Here is a 25,904-nt window from a genome sequence, read left to right as displayed (position 1 = left end):
TCATCGCTGATGGCTCCTCTGAGCTGCTGAAGGCGCATTCCCCCGAAACCAAACCAGTGGACTGAGAGAGCATTCCTTCGAGACCCAGATGTGGTTGCCCCTCTGAAATGTCCTGCAGCCCTTTGGATGAAAGAGTGGCCGACAATCCACACAACCCTCATTCTCACTAGCAAATGGAAACAGGAAAACCCCCATGAATATGGCCAGACATACAGTTTATCAATTAGCACAACTATTGCTTCAACACATGTGTCTTGCCACAATCCCAGACACACACTTCCCCCAATCTCACTTGCACTTCACATGTGAGAGAACAGTAGATCAATACGCTACAGCTTTCCCCTCCAAGAAGGGATGGGGACACTGGTGGGGCTCACTGGGACCACTGCTGGACTTGGATGACACAAATGGTGACCGTTCCAATAAAAGGAAAGAGCTCCATACCAAGTGGGCATTGCATGCTCAGAAGAATTGACCATCTGCATTAGTAACACAAAACATTTCAGAAAGTGGTCGTAATTATGTTTCCTACATTTTTTCTTTTCCTACAAAGCAGCCAACTACCTCTATTTAGGCCACACCCATCATTGCCCACATGACATCCCCACTGCCCGTTCCCACCCATACCACTGACACTACAGCCACAGTTCCGGCCACAGTTCCTCCCACCACAGTAACCATCCTCCCCCACATTACAATACATACTAACAAAAGGGCATTTTGTACTACTTACATAAGTCAACGGAAGCTTTCGATTAGCCACAACTGCAAAGGAAACAAAAAAGAATTACAACCTGTACTCAGCCCACCAATAATACATGCAAACTTTAAGGCTGCTATCTGCAAACTTTTCCATTCCTCAACCATACATTATACATGGCACATCCCAGTCATCTACCACCATGGAAAGGTGAACTGCACACTGATAGGAAATGGGAATAGGACCAATGGGTGTATGGAAACCCCCACCACTACGTGAACATTGTGCAGAGGACATATTGGAAAACTGCCCTCCCAGGGGAAAAGCACTGTTAAGCTGGTCTGGGGGGCAATTCATAGCCTGCCCCTGCAAGTGTGCCCCAGGCCACCACAATATCTTCCCCAAGCACCCACTCCCGCTCACACCACCAACACTCCAGCCCCAGTTGCCACCCACCCACTAACAATCTGCCCCCCGTGATATACAATGTTGAAAAAATGCAAATTCCATACTTACATAACAAAGGAGAAGCTTGAACTGCACAAGACCTGTAAACGGAAGAAAAAGAAACATATATTATCAGTGTCAGCCCAGCAAAAAGCAACCCACACTGCCATGTTCCCATCATCAACTTCCGCTACTGAGCACCGGGGGGTACACACAACATTAATTTCTTCAAAGTGCTCAATGCCTACTTACTATGGTGTTCACTAACCCTGTCCGAACACTGCACAGGAACTAAGCACCACACCAATGTGCTGTGCCATTGCTATGCGCAAATCCAGTGATCAACACCCAGCACTGCACTTGCTTTTCTTACAAAGCAGCCAGCCCCCTTCCATTCATCATAATCCCAGGTGTCTAGTGTACCCCCCAATCCCTCAAAACACCAACAGAAAACACGAAGAGTTTTCTTCTTTTTGTTTTCTTTTGCCCGTTCGCCATGGGGCAGATGGGCACATTAGAGTGCCTATATTCACCCAGGGTGGGCAAAACGCACTGCCCCATGCTTTGGGGGCCCTGTGTCAACTTTTCTACTGGCCTTCTCCCCCCATCCCCAATTGATTGGGGGAACATCTCATGTGGCTCTCGCCGGGGCCACATAGGGGCAGAAATCTGCCCCCAGGGAGGGCTGCATGTGACCCCCCCTCCATTTTGGATGAGGGGGTAGAAGGACACCCTCCTTTTCATGGCATGCATGACTGGTGGTTTAGGGTACCCCCCAGTACCCCCTAGAGGCACAGATATTTCTTTATCTTTTATTGTTTTGTTTTGTCACTTACCTAGGGGCAGATGGGCACATTAGTGTGTCAATCTGCCATCAGCGTGGCCAAATCCTACTGCCCCATCCATTGGGGGGCCTGTTCCATGTTTTCTGGTGGTTCTCAACCCCCACCCCAAATGGCCGGGGGGCATCTTAAGTAGCCCTCAGCAGCGTCACATGGGGGCAGACATCTGGCCCCAGGTATGGCTGCATGAGATCCCCCCTTCCATTTTGGGTGGAGGGAGTAGAGGGACCTCCCTTTTCATGACATGCATGACTGGTGGTTTAGGGTGCCCCTCAAACCCCCCTACAGGCACAGGTATTTCTTGATATTTTATTGTTTTGTTTTGTCACTTACCTAGGGGCAGATGGGCACATTAATGTGCCAATCTGTGCCCAGGGGACCCAAAACCAACTGCCCCATCAATTGGGGGGCCAGTCCCAAGATTTATGGTGTTTCTCAACCCCCCACCCCAAATGGCCGGGGGCATCTCAAGTTGATCTCTGTAGCGTGACCTGGGGGCCTAAATCTGCCCCCAGGGAGGGCTGCATGATATCCCCCCTCCATTTTGGGTGGGGGGGTAGATGGACACTCCCCTTTTCATGACATTCATGACTGGTGGTTTAGCCTGCCCCCAAATCCCCCTACAAGCACAGATACTTCTTGATGTTTTATTTTTTTGTTTTGTCACTTACCCAGGGGCAGATGGGCACATTAGTGTGCCAATCTGTCCCAGGGTACCCAAAACCTACTGCCCCATCCATTGGGGGGGCCTGTCCCAAGTTTTCTGGTGGTCCTGAACCCCCACCCCACATGGACAGGGGGCATCTAAAGTAGCTCTCCTTAGCGTCACATGGGGCAGAAATCTGCCCCCAGGGAGGGCTGTGTGAAATCCACCCCCCTCCATTTTGGGTGGGGGGTAGAGGGACACCCCCCTTTTCATGACATACATGACTGGTGCTTTAGGGTGCACCCCAGCGCCCCCTACAGGCACAGGTATTTCTTGATCTTTAATTGTTTTGTTTTGTCACTTAACTGGGGGCAGGTGGGCCCATTAGTGTGCCAATCTGCCCCCAGGGTGCCCAAAACCTACTGCCCCATCCATTGGGGGGCCTGTCCAAACTTTTCTGGTGGCCCTCTCCCCCCTAACCGCAAATGGATGGGGGGCATCTCATGTAATCCTATCTGAGGGCAGATACCCCTTCCTAGGGGCAGAAGTCTGCTCCCAGGGAGGGCTACATAATGTGCCCCAATCCATTTGGGGTGAGGGGGAGAGGGCCACCCCCCTTTCATTCAAAATTCTCCTGGTGGTCTAGTGGGCCCCCCTTGTACCCCAAAATAACCCATTTTTTGTTTTCATTTGTATTATTTTGTTTGGGCCCTTCCCTAGGGGCAGATGGGCACCCATCTGCCCCAGGGGGGGCCAAACATCCAGCCTCCTCCTTTTGGGGGCCTGTCCACACTTTTCTAGTTGCCCTCTCCCCCCCCCACCCCAAATGAATGGAGGTGCATCTCATGTAATCCCCCTGGGGTCAGATGCCCCTTCCTAGGGGCAGAAATATTCCCCAGGGAGGGCTATATGAGTTGACCCTTCATCCACTTGGGGTGGGGGGGGAGAGGGCTACCCCCCTTTCAATAGAAAATTCACCTGGTGGTCTAGTGTGAAATTATTATTTTTTTTGCCGGGATCGCACAAAACAGAATGTCAAAAAGGACGAGCTATCTCGTCCTTGGCACTACAAACGTAATGTCAAGGACAAGGTACCTCACCCTTGGCATTTAAGAGATTAAGCCCCCTTCTCTAAATTATATCATGATTTCTATTGTAGCTATTATTTGATTATCAATTATTATGAAAAGTTACAATAAATACAAAATGGTACTCCAAATATACAATAGTGATAATGCACAACGAGGTGATCAGAACCGTCCTCTCAACTACCTCTAACAGACAGTCCTTTCTTTCATGTTTGGTGTATGTATAAAAGTGTCAAAAGGGTAGCCGAACACTGGCAAAAAATGCTGCAACATACATCTGAACACAGGCATGTCAGAGAACTCTGTCAGGTAAACTCTACTTTTATATTGATATTGAATGGAACAAATACATACCTGAGAAATGGCTTGATGGACCCTCAGATTTTTGTTTCGAGCAGATAAATGAATCTGACATTAAAAGGGTTGTGAAGGGGTTGAAACCATCTGTATGTGCTAGGGATGTATGCCCAGTGGAAGTGTGGAAATCTCCAATTCTCAAAAAAATATCCTTGGATCCAGAGGTTTTGGGCAATTATCGCCCAATTACTAATGTCTTGTTTCTTTTGAAAAGTCTTGATAAAGTGGCCTATAAACAATTCCAAAAACACATAGACAGAGATAGATTACTAGGTACTCGCCAGTCAAGATTTCGAACTCAAGATGGCACAGAGACTGCCATGTTCGATTTGCGATCTAGACTCGCCAGCATAGTTGATGATGATCAGATTGCATTGCTTATGTTGCTGGATCTTTCAGCAGCGTTTGACCTGGTGGATAACAGTCTTCTGTTGGAAAGACCTAGAACATGTTTACATTTTTCAGACATGGCAATCTCGTGGCATGCTTCTTATTTGGGTCCACGACAAACACGAGTGGTTGTCGGTGAGCTTCAATCATTCCATGAGGTGTTGACCTACAGTGTGCCTCAGGGACCATGTCTCTCCCCCATTCTGTTTAATGTTTATATGCACCCACTTTTTGATCTTTTGGATGTCGCTGGCGTAGGTTATACCAATTATGCCGAAGACACCCAGATATTTTTGGTGCTCAAAGGGGATTATGAGACAGATGTGGCTAGGATCAACCAGATATACTCTTTGATTCAAACGTGGAGGGCCTCCAGTTCATTTGCCCTTGATGGTGTAAAACTGAGCTTGTGCTGGTGGGCACTAGCCAGCGTGTAAAGAAACTTGACGCAGACTATAAGCAGCTTGGGATTGATGATTGTATAATCTAGGTTAGCCCCTGGGTAAAAACTCTTGGACTATACTTATGTTCAGGTGTCTCTATGAAGCAACATGTTCTCCACGTTAAATCCTCTTGTGCATACATGGTAAAACTGATCAGGCAGATAATATGTTGGCCACGGCTCTGGTCAATTCCAGAGTCGATTACTGTAATAGCCTTCTGGTGGGCACAGCTAAAGATAATATTAAAATGTTACAAATGGACCAAAACAGAGCTATTAGAGCTGTGTGTGGATTGGCAAGAACCGAGCACGTTACACAGATTAGGAGAGCTTTGCATTGATTACCAGTTTGCCACTGGATAACTTATAAGAAGATCCTGTGTCTTACATTTAAATGCCTGATGGACCAAACACCTATTTATTTGGTGCAGCTTCTTCTGAAGGCACCTGTTTTGCACTTCTTGCGATCAAATGGGAACAGTTAGCTTAGTTTGCCATGCTTTAAGCTGACTAGGTTTAGTGGTACCTGCTTTGATGCCCGTGCACCGGTTTTGTGGAATTCTCTGCCGTGGGACATAAGAGATATTGCAGATCTGACAGGCTTCAGGAAAGCCATGAAAACCTTCCAATGTAGCTCTTAAGACTAGTGTGTCCGTTTTTTTTCTGGCTTCTGTTATTGGTTTTTTGACTTTCCTGTTGACTGGATACCCTTATGTTAATTGTTTCGTGTGTCTGTGAGCGCACTGAGGCCTATGGTCGTGTTGTGCTGTATAAAAATGTAATAATAATAATAATAATAATAATATTCAAATAGATAAGGGATAACACTAGTTCAACTAAAGGGGTCATTTGGATTTGTTTCAGCAAGAACAAACATACATCAAACCAACAGTTTGAGCGCCAAGGAGGAAGTAAGGCAGTTCATAGATGAGTAGATGATATCCCAAAATAACGAAAAACATTGCATAGAAGATTAGCATTGCAAGGTCAGTGAGTACCTGGCAAACACACATCATGATGTAATGAGACTCGATATTAAGACAATGCTTGCATTAAGTAGCAAATCAATTATTTTTCAGACATATGAGATTAAACAAGAGACAACCTTAGACAGTCCTGACATTCATTGGGAAATGGAATTATAGGTTATATGATGATTGGTAATCTGAACGCATTGTAGATTATGAATATACTGACTACTGTAACTTTTATTTTCCCTAGAATTAGTTATTGGATCTAGTATATATATTTAAATATATATATAGATATATGAAACACAAATTAGAAGAAAACATTGTAATTATGAATAACATATAGAAATTACTAGCTGTATTGAATACAGATGAAAACATTTCTTGTTCGTAAGTATTATTTCATTTTTGTTTTGTTTTTTCAGTTCAATTAACTATTTAATAATACAATATGGTCCACGCTGGACTCTCAGAATAAACAATAGATGAGGTTGACAGTAACAGGAGTGCTGTGTTTATATATATTAATTCAATGACTGACATTCGAGGTAGTAGGTAAGCAATAGGAAAATCAGATGTTTAGATGCATACAAATGTGTTTTTATGTAGATAGGTCAAATATTGGAAATCACTTTTACTAACATCAGTGCATTTTAATTGAATTTGTTCTGAAGAAGAGCCAATGGGCTTGAAACACGTGTCGGCAACAAATAATTAAAAGCAAATTGTGTTTACAATAATCAAATTGTTGTGACAAGAATATACATCTAACTGATAAAGTATAACAAACCTCTAAGAGTGAAAGGTGTCTATTTGATTGAAACTGGTATGAACAAACTAACATAGGGGCCGATTCATGGAACAAACGTGCGCCGAAAAACACAGCGCAAGCTGGCGCAAGGTGGCACAAGCGAGAGAAAGCAAGCGCACGCGCACGCATGCGACTCAAGGAAGTGGCTGCGCGTGTTTTCCACTGGTAGTGCGCCAAATCCGTGTGTGGCGCACACGGGCGCACACGTCATTGCAACAACCCGAACGCCGTGCGCGATGCGCACAGGGAAAGCGCACAACGTCCGCACAGACACCAAAAAGGGGGCGGGACACGGGGCGTAACGCGCGGAATGGGGAACAACGCATGAAAAAGAAGGCGTAACTGGGGAAGTACTGCAGGGAAATACACGGAACGCCCACACGCACGAAAACAACTCGTATTCATGGATTCGAATATGGGAAACAAGCGCATGCAAAAAGACGAGCACAGGCGTCAACACATCTGCCACAAGAAGGCAGGCGTAAGCGTCCCCGCGCACAGTATAAAAGTGCGCACAAACGTGTATACCGCTACGATGAATGCCCCATTTGTCGCAGCACTGATCGTGGGACACCGCAGGAGGAGGAGAATAGCCAGGGCCTGCATTTTTTCCCCCCGGACAAGCCTTTTTGGGGTGCCTGACGACCAGGTCTATGTCAGGTATAGGTTTCCGCCTCATATCATCCTAGACCTGGTCAGGGAGTGGGAAGATGACCTTACATCCCCCACGATCTGCTGCCAAGCATTGAGCCCCTTGGAGAAGGTGCTCAATGTCCTGCATTTTTTGGCCACTGGGTCATTTCAGTGGACAACTGCCATAGTGGGGGGGTCTCACAGGCCACGCAGTCACGCTGCCTACACCAGGTCTTGGCAATCATGACTGCGCGCCCCTCAGTCCGCAGGCACATATACATGCCCAGAGCACCCGCAGAAAGGCAGGCCGTTGTCCAGGACTTTTACAGGATGGCACACTTCCCCAAAGTGCTTGGTGCCATAGATTGCACCCATGTGGCCCTACGTCCACCTAGGGCCACTGAGCACATCTATCGAAACCGCAAGCACTGGCATTCCATCAATGTGCAGGTGGTATGCGATGCAAAGGGAATCATCACCTCTGTCTATGCAAACTACCCAGGCTCCACCCACGACAGTTTCATGTACAGAATGTCCGCCCTGAGCTGGGCCCTGGAAGCTGGGCAGCATGGTGACACATGGCTCCTAGGTGAGTACAAATGCCCGTGCACATGCATGCATGTCTCACACAGACAAATACACAAAACCAAAACTGTGAAGTAACAGTACCTATACCACAAACGAACTTGCACCTTTCTGGCATAGCAAAATTCTGTGATGCAACAGTGTTTATTTTGCCTGCAATTTATAATTTAAACCATTTCCTGTTTGGAATAAAACCAAGGCTAAGACCACAGAAAAAGTATTTGGTCCAATTTATTATTGCAAAAGATCTTGAAACCACTATGTGAAATATTTTTTTCTTGCTGACTGAGTACATAATCCTGTTTTCTGCAGAGCGCGAAACCCTTTAAGGTCTAAACAGGCAAGTGTGTACAGACAAATACACAAACCCCAATAATCGCAACCATTATCACCTCCCCAGGGGACAGTGCCTACCCTCTGAGCAACCACATGATGACGCCAATCCGGAACCCCACCACACCACCCCAGGTAAGATACAACCCTGCCACCAGCGGCATAGTGGAGTGCACATACGGAGTGCTCAAGTCACGCTTCCGCTCCCTTGACCGCTCTGGCGGGCAGCTACTCTATGCACCCCCAGTAGTGTGCAGGATCATTGTGGCAGCATGTGTCCTGCACAATGTTGCAACACGGCAGGGCGTACCGGTGGACATGGTGGTGCCCCAACATCCCCAACCACAGGCACAGGTGCTGCCCATGGGAGGGGATAGGGCACATGGCGAGGCAGCCCAGACCCAGCTTGTGGCCACAATTTTCACCTAAGCTCGCACCCCTGCGGAGTGCACACAGGCCTGGCACATACCAGGTGATAATCGATGATGACAAAGAGACAGTGAACTGTCAAAACCTATGTGCAATCAAGTGACCATCAGTGTCCTCTACACATCACATGTGAACATTGCCCATGTGTACACCCCAGCATGTCAAACCACACCAATCCCCTCACACCTGAAAGGTAAACACAACACATGAACAGGCATTGATCAGCAGAATACATCATGAACATAGGACACCACAATTACAATGTCAGGCTGCCCATCACAAGCCAACTGTCCAACAACAAAATACTCCCCCCCTCACATATCACCATGACCCACTGAACAACTGCGCCTGGGGTATGTAGCCCTCTTCCTTGAAGGTATTACCCAAATTGTTTGTTTACAATTGTTCGAATGAACAATTGACCGAATTTAAAGGGTCACAATTGACCTTTTCACAATTGACCGTATATATATATATATATATATATATATATATATATATATATATATATATATATATATATATATATATATATATATATATGGGTTTTGGGGGGTTTGGCGTTGGGTGGGGGGTTGTGGGGGGTTTCTCCCCACATATATGTTACAATTGACCTTCACAATTCGGTCAATTGTGAAAAGGTCAATTGTAATTCGAACAGTTGTAAAACTAACAAATTGTATACAACCTCCTTGAAGTCTACCTGGCCACAGGATCACCCTTCCCCTTTGTCTCCATCTTCCACCTTGCATGTAAAAAGTGTCCAGCACCCTCAGAGCCCACCTTGACTGGCAAAAATACCAAATCAAAGAGGACTAAAAGGAGCCAAACACACAAGGCAAGCAAAAAGCCTGCAGGCAGCAAAACACACCAGAAGTAGCAGTAAATCACAAAGCACAAGTACTAGCACAATGATGGAACAACCAAGGTAGCACAGTAAAACAATGCCACAACAGGATGTGTACCATGTTTGGTACATAATATACAATGATGCACCACGAACTGATGTGTAGTGTCACAGCTCCGGTGTACAGGCGCAGGAGTGGCACAAACCAACCACCCCCACCGTGGTCTGGGTGCCTGCAAGGTCAAACTTACACAGGCCTCTGAGACCCCGGTGGGGAAGGAGGGTCAGGGATATGTTGTTGGGACAGGCATTGGTATTCTGGATAACAGGAAAGAGGGGCAGGAGAGGGGAGTAGGATTGTCAAGGGAAAGTAGGGAATGTACACAAATCTACTATTCACATTAACACATACACAATCAGACAAAACGTGTTCATCATGCACATTGTACCAAATGACTAAAATGGAAGTCAAAGAGAAACTTATCTCTGTGGTGAATGCTGGCCTCCTGCCTGCGCACTCTCAGGTCCGGTAACAGGAGCAGTTCAATGCTGCAAAGAGAGTCAGAGTTACTAATCTGTGTGTGCCGATAACACACACACACACACCACCATACATGCCCCAAAGTAACAAACTCCTCTACAAACAATCTTGTGTGGTGCTTCGTACCCATACGTAAGATTCCCCCCGTGATGGTTCATACAGAGTCAATGCAGTAAATCCGGCGCACGTGGGTGCGTGTCAAATGGAAGACCAATGTGTCAAGATTCACACAACATGCAATCTTCCCTGGGGTAAGCAGCTACACGCATTTAGCGAGGTACGACTTCAGTACAAATCGTGTTCAGGCATCCCCCAAATAAAGTAGGTAGTGCATCTGTCAATTTCAACATGCAAATGACATGCACTTCACACGAGTCTGCCCCTCGCTTTGTGTCCCTGTGTGCTGCTACTTTCCCTGGCTCGGAACGCTACAGGGCTAATACATCTGCCTCAATGGACTATGGTGGACCGGAGGATATGTGCAACTGCCCCTGCGTGTGCCCCTGACAACTTTGTCATCAACTAGCCATTAGTCCACAAACGCATCTTAGCTGTACTGTGCACTTCAACAACAATACCTGTCCAAGCTGACCGTCAGTCGTGCTACTTAGCTGTCATGATTCCTGCCCCTCATGTCCCCAGCCCTCCAAGATGTCAGGCTAGAGCCAGGCCACGATCACCTACATGGCCCTCAAGGGCCTCTCCATCCCTCCAAAGACCCACTTGGAGTCAGACTTGGCGCTTGTGGCACCAGACTCACTCACTACCATAGGATAATATTGGGGATTGGACTTGTAGTGCATTGATGGGGACAAGATGGGTGCCCCCACATATTTCGGTTCCCAGAACTGCATGTGCAGTCTAGTCTTTTGGGTGTGGTTCAGCCCAGAGACTGGGATACCTATAGACTATTTAAGCCATGCCCAGGCTGAGAAACATGCTTTGCGTTTTCTGCACCTGCAGCGTGACACTCACCGTGTTCGGATCGGTCTCCAGTAGGCCTGCATCTTTCTTCTGTGCTCAGCTCCTGCAAGAACAAGAACACCGTTAGGAACAGCCTTACCTTGCGGCACATCTGCCCATCATTCATAGCTCCTTCTGTTCTGCTGTCATCTTCGGCGGTGTCATTCCCATCCCGGCATGCCGCTTCCTAAGGAAAAGGGAAAAGAACAGAAAAAAGGCATTAGTAAGCATTCTGCAAATCTTCGCTTATTTTTAAATACTGTACGAGCTTCAAACGCTTACCTGAATCCCAGCCGCTCTGGGGGATCTCTGTCTCCGGAACTTCTCATCTATCTGCAATAGAGAAAATACCCTCCAGGTTAGCGTGGAAACATCTAGAGGTGCTGCATACCGCGCTTACTCACCGCATTTGTTCTTCATAACCGGCATCCACGCTGAAAACGTCGCGGCACCTAAAAGACACAGAAAAACAACTCAGTTCAATACAAATACGAAAGGGGTGCATCGCGCATCACGCTTTCAATCACCTTCAGCGCTACTCATCTCAGCAGCACACCGCCATCCCCGGACGCCCGCCATCATCTAAGGAAGGAAAGGAACGAAGTTAGAGAACTGTTCAAAAGACTTATTATACTTACCAGTCGGACTCTTGCCAGTGAAGTAACTAGGCAGCAACGATCCCGCATCAATCAACGCGCCCTTGCGCCGAAAGCAGGATGGAGAGCACACTATCCAAGAAAACAAGGTGAGCTTTGGATCAAAGGGAAGGGTTGGACCCCGGGGAAGAAGGTGTTCAAGCACACAGAGACAATAGGGAGTTGAACTCTACCAATCCTGTGTTTCAGGCCCAGTCTCCAGTCGAATAGCCTCCAGGGAAGGGTTCGAGGTTGTAAGAGGTCAGAACAGGCTGAGGGACGTCCCCGCGGATACCAGGTGAGCCTTAAATTAGCATGCATGTGCAACTGGCCTGGTTGAAGGTTGTGCTGCTCACCTTGCCTGGAGTTCCTGGAAACACGTCTGCTTCTATTGGATGTATGAGCGAAATCCCTGTCGCTCCGCTTGTGCACACATGCGCATGTCTGCACCACCGAACGTGTCCAGCTGCCAGACGTCCAATGGCCCATGACAACTGGCAAAGGTGGTCTGGAGGCTCATTCCCCTGCAGAAAGGGCACAAAACACATGATTAATGCTGGAAATTCCCCTGTGTGTGTCTCTTCAGGCAGGTCATGACTGGTCCATGTCAGAGACGTACATCAGAATTCACACCATCAGTGTGACTTTGACAGGCAAAGTATGGTAGCCACTGTCTACAGCATGAATTACATCAAGCACATGTACAGTAAAGATAAGAAACATACTACACAATGTATATCAATTAATGTACACATCAATCATGAAACCACACATCTCTCAAAAGAAGAAATGCGGTCGATAAGACCCCTATAATCCCCACTAGGGGTGTTAACACAAGTAGTACAGCAGCAGACAATCCACAGATATGACAGTCCAAAGCCCTTGTGAAATAGGCTGTAACACCGAACCATCCCTGTGAGCCCATGGATAAGGGCAGCAGGAGTGGATTATGTGAGTCAGGACCCCAAGCTGCAAACACATACACGAGACAAGCTTGAAGGGACCAGCTGGAACAGACAGTGGATGCTTTCAAAAGCTACAAAGCACCACACTGTCACATGAAAGCACAATAGACAAGCAATTTTAAACTATATTAGCTAATTACACTAACTATAAAAAAACTTACATTACCTAATTAAACTAACTATCAAATCGAGGAGGGGCGTGGCTTGGCAGCCATGGAATAGGCTGGAAATCCTGCAAGCTCTGTGATCCGACAACTTGATCTGACCAAGAAACACATACTTTTTTGATCAGCGGCGGCCCAAAGAGTATGTGCAGGTGTAGGAAGGCACAGGGCAGAGCATGAGCAGGCTGACTGCAAATTTACAGCGGAGGAACGGTCGTATTGTTACTTTGTTCTGAGAGGCCAGCCACGGAAAGGACATCAAAATGGCCGCGGACGAGAACAAAGAGATCCCGAGAGGCGCATCCCTGAGACGGAGAAGCTGTCTCCATTCGACAACAGCAGAGGAAGATTGCTAGGGATACGAAATAATCATCACATTGCCCAGTCCGGTTGACCGCAGTGACAGAAAAGCAAGGGGAAAAAGGTTGGTGGAGTGCTCGGAGCGGAGTGTGGACGATCGAAGGAACCAGCAGATATCATCGGCCCTTTGAGGACAGTAAGAACCCACTCTTGCTGGGACTGAATACCACGCGTGAAGGGGCTGACCCACGGCTCACAGACGCAGCACCATGTCTAAAAAAAAAACAAGACTGAAGAGTAAGCAACCCACATTAGAGGAATACAGTAAGATGCCACCAGGCCCGGAAGGAGCCAGGAACAAAGACAAAGCCCAAGTTGGGAGCAGTGCCAATATGGGCACGAATCATGAGGTCATTGAAGCGATCGCCGATCTGAAGGCGGCTTGGGAGACCAAGCTCGAACTGGCGGTGGCAGAACTAAAAACAGCACTGGAGCTCCAGGTTGGGGCAGTGCAAGAGGATGTGAATCTGCTACAGCAAGACGTTAGGTCCCTGGCGGAGCGCACGGAGAACCTCGAGAAGGAGATGGCCCCTAACATGGCGGACTGTGCTTCCCACCGGTCGGAGGTTCACGCCCTGGTGCAACGAGTGGGTAATCTGGAGAGCAGAGCGGAGGAGGCGGAAGGACGAGCCCGGAGAAATAATATCCGAATTGTTGGACTACCAGAAGGAGCAGAAGTCCATAACCCCATGGAATTCGATGAGACAATGTTGCTAGAAGAAATCACTGGTGGAGTGCTGTCTCAGAGGTTTGCAGTGGAAAGGGCGCACAGGGCCCTAATGAGGAGACCGCTGCCAGGAGGCTCACCTAGGCCGGTGATCGCTAAGATACTTAACTACAGGGATCAAGAAAGGATCCTGGAACACTTCTGCAAAGGTGGGACAATACAAAGAGGTCTGGCAAATATAACGGCTTACCCGGATTATACCCTGGCGGTGCAGCGAAGCAGAATGAATTTTGGGGCAGTCAAGAGGAGATTGTGAGACGCGGGTCATAAGTACATGCTGCTTTACCCGGCCAAACTGAAGGTTTTTCACGAGCACAGAACTTTGTTTTTTGAAACTCCGCAAGATGCTATGGGATGGCTCGACACGCAGGGATGCCCCCAGGAGTCGGACGTTCGGACAGCAGAAGGAGGTGCTGAGGATAAGTAATGAACGAGAGGGGCACCGAGGGGTCTCAGAACTTAAGACTATGGGACTTGAATATAGTCACTAAAGTAGCTTGCGGGATGGTGTGATCAAGCTAGGAGAAACTTATGATCCGCGAATATTGCGATTTAGACTTTGACTAGGAGCCTTGCAGGACCAACCTGTACATCCCCCATTTAGAGTTTAGTTAGGTCGCCGATAGTGCTGCTGGGGTCTTGCCCGGGGTATCAGGGTAGGCCCAAATGCGGGGGAGCCTGAGATCCAGGGATGGAGCTGGGCAACTGTTGGGGTTGGGGTAGGGTGGGGAGGAGGGAGGGAAGGGGTTGTGTGCTGTGGTTTGTTATAGTTGGGGAAGAGTTATGGGGTAAGCCTACACTTCATGGAAAACGAAATGAACCAGGAGAGACCTTAAGATAGTCACTTGGAACGTTAGGGGGCTCAATAGTTATCTGAAGCGGAACAAGGTAATGATGTACCTACGTAGACAGAAAGTGGACATAGCCCTGTTACAAAAAACTCATTTTAACGAAAGACAAACTAGAAGTGGTGCGGAAAAAATGGAGAGGGACATTGGTGGGGGCAACATACTCTGCCTATGCAAGAGGGGTAATCACATGGGTGGCCCCACATGTTCCGTTTCAGTTGCTGAGCTCGCAGGTAGAGGCGGATGGTAGGATGGTGATTATGAGAGGGATGGTGAAAAATAGAGAGATCTGCATTGTTAATACTTATGCCCCAAACCAAGATACAGCTGCGTATTTTGGGACCCTGTATAGTAAACTCAGTGGCAGCGTGGGGGGAGCTATATTGTGGGGGGAGACTTCAATTGTGTGTTGGACCCTACCATAGATAGATCAGACACTAAAATAGCTAGACCCACCCCGGCTGCAAAGGCACTACATGCACTATTGGCGGATTTCGGGCTTACAGATGCATGGAGAACACGTCATCCGCAGGATAGACACTATTCACATTATGCGGCCCCACAGGGCCTACACACAAGACTGGACTATGTATTTGTCACGCAGGAGTTGCTGACCGAAATACCGCAGGCTGAATACAAAGCTAGAGTCCTCTCAGACCACTCACCACTGCTGCTAACATGGCAATACCGACCCCCCAGGGGCAGGATACCCACATGGCGATTGCGTGCAGAAGCGCTTAAAGATAGCGTATTCAGGGAGGATATGCGAGAGGAAATAATAAGTTATTTCAAGATAAATACTGGCACACTCTGGGAAGCCTTTAAAGTGGTAGTGAGAGGAATTGCCTTAGCCAAGTCTAAAGGACTGCAGAATGGGATTCTGACCGAATTACAGGACTCTGAAAAGGAATTGGAGAGGGTATGGGAACGGGGCACTAACACTAAGGCAGATACAGAAACGGCACTGGGGCTGCAGCAGAAATGTGTGGGATATTGGGAGAGATTATGTAATCTTAATTATAAAAAGTACATAGAAAGACAACATGCTGGAGGTGACAAACCAGGAAGAATCCTTGCGTGGCTTTACAAAAACGAGACCCCCAGGCCCCCAATTAGAACAATAATGAAAGATAATGGCGACATAGTGGATATGCAAGAGGGGGTTAATCAAGAATTTGCAGACTACTATAGACGCTTGTACGGAGACGAGACGGGAAGCAAAAGGGGGGAAATAGGAGACATACTGGAAGACATTGGGCTACCCCAAATTAGTGTGGAAGAGAGGGAGGAGCTAGATGCCCCGATCACTCTAGAAGAGCTAGAAGAAGTGGTGAGGCAGCTGCCCACGTGTAAGACCCCGGGAACAGACGGACTCCCGAGCGAATTTTACAAGGCATATAAAGCAGAGATTCTCCCCCACTGCTGGAAATGCTTAACGAAGCATATGAAGTTGGGAGGCTACCGGAATCACTGCGCGAAGCGGTTATTATACCACTCCCCAAGCCCAACAGGCCTGGTAGCGACTGCGGTTCCTATAGGCCCCTATCGATGTTAAACCAGGATAGTAAGATTTTAACAGCGGTTCTAGCAAACAGATTAAAGAAGGTCATAACCAAACTAATTCATCCTGATCAAACAGTATATGTCCCAAATAGGAATATCTCAAATAATTTGAGGCGACTCCATCGAGTGATTGAACATACTGAGGGGGACACTAGCGAAATGGCAATAGTGTCGCTGGATGCGATCAAGGCATTTGACTCGGTCAAGTGGCCCTGACTGAAGGCGGCCCTAGCCAACTATGGTACGGGACCAGGATATCTTCACTGGGTATAACTGCTATATAGTGAGCCATTAGCGAGAGTGAAGACAGGAACTGTGATCTCTGAAAGGTGGCAACTTGGTAGAGGGACCAGGCAGTGGTGCCCCTGGTCCCCCATGTTGTATATTCTGGCTTTGGAGCCCCTGGCGATTTATTTAAGGCAGCAGTATGACGCAATAGGCATTGCCATTGGTGAAACATCACATTTAAATTCACTATACGCAGACGACATGTTATTGTATTTGCGCTACCCAGAGGAGAACCTGCAGTATATATTAGAAGTGGTGGAGAGGTTTGCCGAACTCTCAGGTATAGCCGTGAACCCAAGTAAATCCTGTGTGTTCCCGCTGGGCAGATATAGAGGGCTCCTGGCGGAGAATTTGCCGGTACTCCAGATACCGTGGGAGGCCACAACCTTTAGGTATCTTGGGATAGATATATATCATACAGTAGAAGCCGAACATAGGCACAATACAGAAAGAACGGTTCAGAAACTGAAAAACAGCATGAAGTTCTGGGCAAAACTCCCCTTGGCAATGATGGGACGTGGGGCGATGCTCAAGATGGTGGCATTGCCCAGACTGTTGCATTGCTTTGTGAACATCCCATACTCCATACCCCGGCAATTCTTTATCAAGCTGGACAGCATATGCAGGGAATTCCTATGGTACGGGATGAGGAACAGGGTAGCCCTATGGAAACTCCAAAATCCGCATGAGAAAGGAGGCATAAAATTACCTAACTGGGAAGTATATTATGTAGCAAGCCAGTTACAACATGTAGCCAAATGGCTCTCTGCGGAGCCTACATTAGAGCGTAAGCTGCATCACAGAGATTGCACCCCATATTTTTTGAGAGAAATGAAATGGTTACCCAAGCGGGAGTTAAGAGGTCGTCCGGGGATGTTGGGTCTTGGGTGGGGGATGTAGTTGATGGACAAGTAGGCCCTGTGCTCTCCGCAAATCCCACTGGTTACAATGATGGGAACAGAAAAGCAACTAAGGTTAATGATTAGGAAGTATTGGGAACCGGTAGGAATAGCAACATTGGGGGGGGATGTGTGGCAAGAGGGGAAAATATTGGAATTTGAGGAGTTGGTGGAACAAATGGGGTTGAGTACTGGGCAATATATTTCGTATCATGGGATGGTGCAAAGAATTAAAGATACCTGGCCCGACGTGGAATTTGCGGAGGAACCGGACACCACACTAGATGTGATATATGATATAGCAGAAGGAGGGCAGGAAACGTCTAGAGTGTACGAGATGATGATGGCTCAAGTGGGCAAAGAAGTGGGGCAACTTAGACTGGACTGGGAGGAGAAAGTAGGGGATATTATGGGTGACGGGATGTGGGAAAGGGCTCAGGGGTACCATAAAAAAGTATCGAGAAATGGTAGGCTACAACAAATACAGTTGTATATAACTCACAGAGCATAGCTGACGCCACTAAAGATAGCCAAATTTAAGAACGCCGGAAGCCAAGTGTGTCCCAAATGCAATGAGGAAAACACAGGAATGGTGCATATGTTTTGGGCATTTCCACTGATAGCGAAATATTGGAGAGATATAGCACAGAAAACGGAGGACAAGGGAATCGCATGAAGGTGGATACGGTGTGGGCTTGCTTTTTGGGAGGGTTCCCCAGACCAAGGAAGCTTAAACATGTGAGCAAATTGAAAGATCTGGCATATGTACTGGCGAACAGAAGGATTGCAATGGGATGGAAAGCGTGCCACAAGCCCAATGTGGAGACATGATGGAGGGACTTGTAGAAGTGGGCAGAGGCAGAAACAGTGGCATGGCAGGAAGTGTGTAAAGGGGACATAGAGGGCGAAGCCGGAGCCTTAGTGGGTTGGAGACAATTAATAGCAGAGTTGTTTGGGCCCTTGTATGATGGACCAAGTGATGATGATTTAATAAGCGTGGCGGGAGAGGTCTCCCAACCACAAGAGGTGGAGACTAACAATGGGAGAAAGTAAGCTTGGGAGGGGGTGGTACAGGCAATACAGTGGGCGAAAAAGTGACAATGAATGTGCATTTATGAGCAAGATATGTAACCACTGTAAATTAAGCTGGGTTTGCTATTTGTTGTTTGAATAAAATCAATACAATTGTTTAAAAAAAAACTATCAAATCGAATGTTAACTAACTAAACTAAAAAGAAAAAACAAAAATGGCCACATATGACCCAAGGGGGGGAGGCACCCAGGAGGGGGGAGGTACAGGGTGCTGCTCAACACCCACATGCGATGATGTTGAGAAAAAAAAAACCTCCATGGGCTCAACGCCTGCACAGCCCGACCTGTGTGGGAGATACCTCCTCGTCAGAGTCTGGCTCTTCCTGAAAAGGAGGACGTGGCTCAGGAGCCTGACCACGCCTAGCCGCAGCTTGTCCCTCATCGGCAGCAAGTCTGCCGGACAGGTGAGCCTGGTTCTGTGCGGCGATGACACATAGGTCTGCATGCAGAACCTCCCGTGATATGCGTGCTTCCTCTTGCAAGGAAACACGTGTAACACAGAGTTCTTCCTGCAAGGCCTGGCTGGACAACTGATGCACCTCCCGGCAAGCATGTAGCTCAGCCGAGATTGTACGCTCCAGCTGCACAAACCTCTCCTCTGACCGCGCCCTCTGGGACATCAAGAGGACACCCAGAGTGGATCTGAGGGACTCATACTCAGCCCTCAGGGCCTCCATGTGTGCCTCTGCGTGAGCCGCAATTGCTTGATGCAAAGACGACATTTCAGCCTGGCGTGCCCTGTCTGAGGCCGCCATGCCCAGCCTGAGCGAGCAGGCCGTGGACTGTGGCACCGGCTGCTGGAGAAGCACCTGCCTAGCAGGGGGGAGCATGGATTGGGCCACACGCTCCATGCTCACAACAATGTTTTCCATTGCTGCCCCCTGGCGTTCTGAATTGGCAGTCATGTCTTGCTCCCACTCAGTATACCTCGGTGGCTCACGGCCACCGCGATGCTGGGCTTGACACCTGCAGGACCCAAAGACCGGCCGTCCTCGTTGGGTTGGCACCGCCCGTGGCTGCACGACTACATGCCCCCGTTGATGTCATGGCCCAGGCCCATCAGCGACTGGTGTGGAGGGTGACCCTGCATCCCGATCCACCACAGGTGGAGGTCCCACCACTGTCTGACCCCTCAGTGCAGGTGTCGTGGACAGAGGAGTGTCCACATTAGAATCACTCACCCCTGACGTATGGACCTGATGCACATCCAACTCGACATGGACGTCAGAGTGGTCATCTGGGCTGGACTCATTGCCAGCCAAAGACAAGATGGTCTGTAGCACATGTGGGTTCTCGTGGCCTACCACCCCACGACCCCCACTTGTGCTGGGTTGCTGAAGTGATAACAACCCTGTGCCTGGCATGACAACATCATCCTCTGGCTCCATTGCATCATCATCTGAAAATTAGAGAGAAAAACATATCACTACACATGTTAGAAGCAGACAACACACACACACATGAACATCACACAGACAGCCAACACATGAAGCAAACATGTCACACACAAAAGAGAACCTTCCATGCATGCTGGGTGAACTTGACATTGCTTCTGTGATTAGGCATGAAGTGGGTCGATGCAGTGCTGGACATTTGTCACTTACTCACTATCAACATGTACAAGTACTTCATGATGTGTATCAGAAAACGGGAAGGCAGTGCAAGGTCAAGTTCAGGCATCACGTGACATCTGCATGCAATGGGTTGCATGGCTACAAGCAAACCACCCCTCACCCGAAGTGAAAATGCAGGGATGCCTTGCATGGTATCGAAAGGATGACCAGAGACCTGTGCACATGCAGACAGTGATAAGTAGCATCAATTGCATCATCTGAGCCAAGTGATAACACAGCAGATGATGATGGGACAGTAAGCAAGACACATGATGAACCCTCAGGAGTACGCCCACGTGTGCAGAAGACACTACACCAGTTGGACAGAGTCAGTGGGCCTGAAACAGGCTGAGGCCTGTGACCCACACAGACTGTCACACCCTAAACATGTGTGGGACGCAGGACTGAGCCACAGTGGCCATGGGAAGGCTGATGAAATGCCATGCAATGTAGGTCACCCTGGACACATACTACAATGATCATCCAATCAAGGACACATAGGCGCATGCATGGAATGCACATAGAGCATGAATGGGCACTCATGTCCCTGCGGAGCATCTGACACTGCACATGTCTGGCAGGTTGCCTGGTGGAAGTTAGCATGTACACAGGACGCATGAACAGGCCATTGCATTACGGCAACATGATGCAGACCAGTGCAAAGGTGATATTGGGGTGCAGGGGGGGTGGAGGGGCAAGGGAGCATGCCTACGTGCAGTACCTGTATGCAGGCAGAGGACACATGCACGTCAGTCATGCAATGACATAGTCCCAGTGCTGAGAGGAAGGGCACCCCAGGCTACATGCAGAAGGCCCAGTGAGCTGGAACATGGACCGGAGGGGCATCCAGGTGACTAGCATGTGAGTAGGCTGCAAGTGTGGTAATGAGGACAGTCCCTGTCTGCTCCACATGTCCACCATCCTGCAGAGCAGCCATGCATCAGTGAAGCATTGCATTACTTGCACATCTGAGCCATGTACACATGAAATGTAGTGGCAATCATGCACAACCAGGGCTTTAAGTGGGCCGGGGCCTGCCGGGGCTGGGCCCCGGCAGGCTCCGAAATTTTGTTTTGAGGCGGGGCCCTGCCGGGGCCCACTAATCTGCCCGGGCAGCCCCGGCCACTACACGAAAAGGCATTTTTTTCTACAGCCTGAAGCTCTCGCTCGTGTGCGAGAGCTTCAGGCTTCAGAAAAAAATGGCTTTCAGCTATAATGGTGGCGCCGCACCTGCGAGGCATCCCTTTAATCAAGGGATGCACGTGGGCCGGCGCCACCATTATGGAGAAACGTGAGGCCGCTGGAAGCAGAGGCCTTGCTTTCTAAATACTGAAGCTCCCGCGGATTCGCGGGAGTTTCAGTCTTTGGGAAAAAGGCCTCTGCTTCCAGTGGCCTCACCCTTTCAGCCTTAATGGTGACGCTGCCCCTCCCCAGCTGGCGAGAGGCAGCACCACCATTAAGGCTGAATAGGCGAGGCGCTGTCCCCTGCCAGGCAAGCCTATACAAAATAAATGCAGAGATCAGCACCCTCTCCCCCAAAGGGGAGAGGGTGCTAATCTCTACAAAAGGCTGCCTGGCAGGGGTGCCAGTAGCCCATTGAGCCGGGGCTCGTCAAGGGGGCGTGGCCTAACGGCAAATCAAGACCCCGTTGTTAGGCCACGCCCCCTCAATGGGCCCCGGCTCGATTTGTAGTGCCACTTAAGGCACTGTGCACAACACATCACACAAGTAAAACACACATGGCCTCGACAAACACGCAGCAACACTCACTGGACTGGGCATCAAAGTCCAGAATCTCTCCCACTCCTTCGACCGATTCAGGTGGTATGAACTCCGCAACGAGTGACTCGTGCGGAGTGAGGGCTTCCTCCTCAGGTGCCGGCCCACTGCCAGTCACCAGAGTCATGTTGTAATTTGAGGCACGCTTTGCCTTAGCGCTGCATTTGAGGTCATTCCAATGCTTTTTGCACTCTTGCGCCGTGCGCACCTCATGGCCGAATGCACTCACATGTTCCGCAACTTGCTTCCAGTGGGTATCCCGATGGGCAGCCGTAGTTTGACAATTAGGCCCCACTAGCATGTCGCGGTTGTGGTCCCGCACGTAGTCCACGAGGAAGTCCAGTTCCTGCGCACAGAAAGGCTGTGCAGGAGGTAATGGCTGTGTGTGGGGTCCCAGCCTGTGCTGCAGGTGCAACCTTCCTCCTCTTGGATGTTGGGGCAGACCCTGGCTGGCAAATGCCGCCCTGATCACTATGACCAGTGGCACCGGTGTATTGAGCCAAGGGAGTGGCAGGTGGAAGGACAACCAAAGGCCTGACTTGAGTCAGTGGCAGCTGGGTGCCCTCGAATGGACCCTGTGCAGCAACATCCGCTGTGGCAGGGTCATTGACCTCGACTGTTCTGGTTGGTAGACTCACAACCGGGGTGTTGTTGGCTGCATCTGCCCCTGCACTTGCCAACACCGAGCTGGTCAGTGCAGAAGATGACATTACTGCCCCAGGGACACGTGTCTCGGTCAGGGCAGCCCTGCGTGCACCTATGGTTTTCCTCCTGCACTGTTGGAAATCTTCCATGGACTCTTCAAGTGCCAACGCAGTCTGCGCTGGCAGATCCTGAGCCTGGGTGGTGGTGTCCACAGCTTCACCTGCGGCTACCACTACCCTTGGGCCCGTGGCAGTCGATGAAACGGACTGCCGGGTCACATGGGCGCCAGTGCCAGATGCAGAAGCTGCATCTCCCAGAACCACAGGGGGTGGTGGCATGACTGCACCAACACATGGCACACCATCGTGCCCAAGTGGCGCACCCCTGCCTCTTCCCCCTCTGCGGCCACCCTGGACACCCTGGAGTCCCCCTACTCCCTGGTCACCACGGCCACGTCCCTGACCATGCCCGCCACGAGGAGTACACCCAGCTGAGGCGCCCCTCACCTTTGGTGGCCTCCCAACCATGGCACAGATGGAGTAGTGCTGGCACAGATGGAGAAGTGCCAATGGGAGGTGTACACGACAATTGTCCTGGGCAATTGGGGTTAAGGGGGTGGGATGCAAGATGTTAACAGCACCCCTGCAAGGCTGTATGTGACCCCGGTGATGAAGTGACAGGTCACACAACGCTCAGGCTCCCCAAAACTGCTGTAAAACCGTGCACGCAACCCCTGCAGCCTATGTGCGTGGAATTAACCTCCCGCAGTATGCAGTGGCACCCAGGAACATGAAAAACACGTACGCGTGGGACACGCAGGCTACTATGACCTCGAAAATGGGTACACGATACACACGGGCACCCACAGTGGGAAAAATAGTGTGCGCGACTCACCGTCAGACTAGCGTGATGATGAGAAACACGCGTAGCCAATACCCCCGCCAAAAGCAGAGATACGTCCTTGATCCGCTGTGAAGTTGTGATGGTGCGCGAAACAACACGAAGTAGCAACACACATGTCGGTCTCCACGAAAGGCACGTACAGTGAACTGCTGGCCCTGCTCACCTTTAACCCGTGCTGAGGGAAACGCCCGCGCGCGTCACGTCACTTACGCGCTTAGGCCCTGTCCTCGAATTAAACGCATTCACACACGGATGTGTGGTTTTTTCACATGCTGATCCAGTATGCACCCGTGTTAAGAGAAATGCCCATGCGCGTTATGTCACAGACGCGCTTACGCGCTAAGGGCCTTTCCTAGAATTACACGCTGACGTGCACTTTTTTCACATGCCAAATCACTCCGTATCAAGCTGGCCACACGACAACACACGGAAGACCACGCTCCTGCCCAAAAGGCCATTTCCCTGCCCCCAAGAGGCCCGAGCATGCTCCCACCTGCCATCTGCTGCTGCCTGCCTGCCTGCTGCCCACGTGCCCTGCTATTTGGTGCCTGCACGTCAGCCATCTGCAGGGGTCCAGTTGCTGTGTCCAGCCCTGCTGGAACAGAAGACTCCCGACTGGGATACCATCGCTCCACAGCCCAGCCCCAGGACCCAGTTGCCCACCCACACCTGCCTCGGCGGTCGCCATGTCGGGGCAAACACCATCCGAGACCACTGGCGACCCGCAGCCAGAGAGGCAGAGGGCCACCAGCTTCAGTGAGAAGGAAGTTTGTGTCCTGGTGGAGCATGTTCTGGGGCGTTATGATGCCCTCTTCACACCGTCGTGCGCCGACAAGGAAGGACGGGAGAGGATCTGGGAGGACGTAGTGGTTGCCATCAACGCGGAGGGGGTGGCAACCCGCGACATCAGGCATGTCCGGAAGCGCTGGGAGGACTTCAGGTCCAGGACCCTCAACAAGGCCCGGCGCCTCATGAAGGCAGAGGATGCAGAGGGGTGCCGGGTCAGCCTGACCAACATCCAGATGAGGGTCTTGGAACGCATAAGCCCAGCGCTCCATGCCCAGATCCTTCGGAGGAAGACCCATCTGGAGTTGAGCGGTAAGTGGCCATGCATTGCTGTGTGAAACAGGGCATGTTGCAGTGTGCTGGTAGTCAGCTACTTGCCTGTATGTGTAAAATAGGCCATGTATGGATGTGTGTGTGCAGGGACATCATGGTAATGCATGTGAGACCAGTAATGCGTGAACCACATGGATGGTGCATGTGTTCCAATGCAACATGGGGAGCAGCATGCGGAATGCACACATAAATGCATGCCTGTCCCTGTTCTTGGACATGGATGGGGGGTGAGAGATGGGTGCTGCTCTCATGTACATGTATGGTGTACATGTCTGTGTGTCTGAGAAGCGCGTGTGTGACTTTGAAACGCCATGGATGCATGACACATGTCTGTGACGATGTGTAGATTCACTAATGCAGTCTGGTCACCCTTATATCCACTGTGTCTGTGGTGTACGAGCCATGATGCATGACCCTCCGGTGATGTTTGTGCATGGGATCAGTATGGGCCATGATGCATGTGAGTTTTAAGGCAACATTTATGTCAATAGAGGCTATTGTACATGGATGCTGATGTTGATTGCATGCGCTGTGCCTGTTTCTGCATGTGTGTTGCCTGCATTGACCCATGTGTTGTGGAGGGACAGGAGTGACGTTTTACAGTGCCACTCATGTGTTATTGCTTCCTGTCTAGGGGACTATTGTACAGTACCCTGATGCTTGTGTTCTATGTCTCCCTCTACGCAGCGTCGAGCGAAGAAGAGGGCGGAGAAAGCGCTGTGGAGCTAAGTGGCGGGGATGCCTCCACCGGGCGGCGACGCAAGGCCCAGCCACCCTCCCAGGTATTGACATCATCCGGGAGTGAAGGGACTGGTGCTGTGTCTGCCACTACGGCTGTAGCGGAAGGGCTGGGTGAGCCCCCACTGGGGCTTGCAATGGTGGAAGACAGTGCAGAGACATCCAGGTTGGTGGTCTCCACAGAGAAGGAGGGGCCGCTACTGAGCCGCACATGGGGCCTGGTGGGGGTAGTACCACTGGTGCAAGTGGTGCAGTCCAGGGCCAGGGTCAGGAGGCAGCACAGGTCACCGCGGAGGGGCCTGTGCATGTCGCTGTCCCTGACCCTGTGACTGCACCACCATACACCAGCAGGGATGCCCCGTCCCAGGCCCGTCTGTTGGTAGGGGGGAGGCCCACGTCATCTGGCTCTCCACTACCTGCTGACGAGGAGTCCCATGACCGTATGGGCTCCGTCCTGATTGGTGTCGCATTGCGCACGCGTGTCATTCGTGATGACGTGCTTGCTTCCTGGGGGGACCACGCACGCCATCACGAAGAGCTG

General features: G+C 49.9%; 1 long non-coding RNA gene across 1 annotated transcript in view; it reads right to left on the bottom strand.

The window, feature by feature from the left end:
- Nucleotides 1-25,904, bottom strand: part of LOC138581306 (uncharacterized) — a 278,360-nt gene that overhangs the window by 234,067 nt on the left and 18,389 nt on the right. Inside the window, exons 3-4 of the long non-coding RNA XR_011304514.1 lie at nucleotides 1,217-1,248; nucleotides 734-765 (exon numbers count right to left, since the gene is read on the bottom strand). This is a non-coding gene — a long non-coding RNA (uncharacterized lncRNA). The remainder of the gene's footprint in view (nucleotides 1-733; nucleotides 766-1,216; nucleotides 1,249-25,904) is intronic.

The sequence above is a fragment of the Ambystoma mexicanum genome, chromosome 3p (assembly GCF_040938575.1).
Source record: "Ambystoma mexicanum isolate Mex_15411 chromosome 3p, UKY_AmexF1_1, whole genome shotgun sequence".
Taxonomy (NCBI): domain Eukaryota; kingdom Metazoa; phylum Chordata; class Amphibia; order Caudata; family Ambystomatidae; genus Ambystoma; species Ambystoma mexicanum.
This window is presented reverse-complemented; position numbering and strand designations above follow the sequence as displayed.